Genomic DNA, 666 nt, shown 5'->3' with positions numbered 1-666 from the left:
ATAAAAACTATTTTTCACATTTCAAAATAACAAAATTGTTATTTATTAAATTTACTAAGTTATATTAACCAATTCATGGTGCATTTTTACTATGATTGTAATTTAATGGAACATAGGTGAGGGCTTAGGGTGGTCATCTTAATAATTAATATTTGTGTTTAAATTATTATTAATAATTAAAATTACTGTGTTCGATGAAATTATTTGATTAGTGAGAATAAATTTGATTTAGAGAAATGATTTCTAGAATGTAAAATAACATTCATATCATATTTGTTAGGTGCAATAATTGTTTATGCAAGGTAGAACAATCGAAATGTGACGTTTGAATTGTTTTACGATTTTAAAATATTTTAGTTAACGTTACATTGTTACTCCGGTTATAACTTTTAGTAAAGCGGCATATTTTTTGTAGCTTAATTGTTTTTTGTAATATTCGACAGTATTCAAAATATTGTTTTGCTATATATTACTTTTTAATGATTATATATATTTTGTGTGTGATATAAATACATTCTAAATTAGTTTTACAATTATGTGAATATATGCATATTCTTTTTTATATTTTTATGATGTTATGACTTAAATTTTTTAAAAACATTTAGTAACATTTGAAATATTAATATTTGTATCTAAAAATTACGATGTGTCCCATTAGTTTTTTTT

This window comes from Primulina huaijiensis, chromosome 12 (genome assembly GCF_012295235.1).
Source record: "Primulina huaijiensis isolate GDHJ02 chromosome 12, ASM1229523v2, whole genome shotgun sequence".
In the NCBI taxonomy this organism is placed as follows: Eukaryota; Viridiplantae; Streptophyta; class Magnoliopsida; order Lamiales; family Gesneriaceae; genus Primulina; species Primulina huaijiensis.
Note: the sequence above shows the minus strand (reverse complement) of the source record.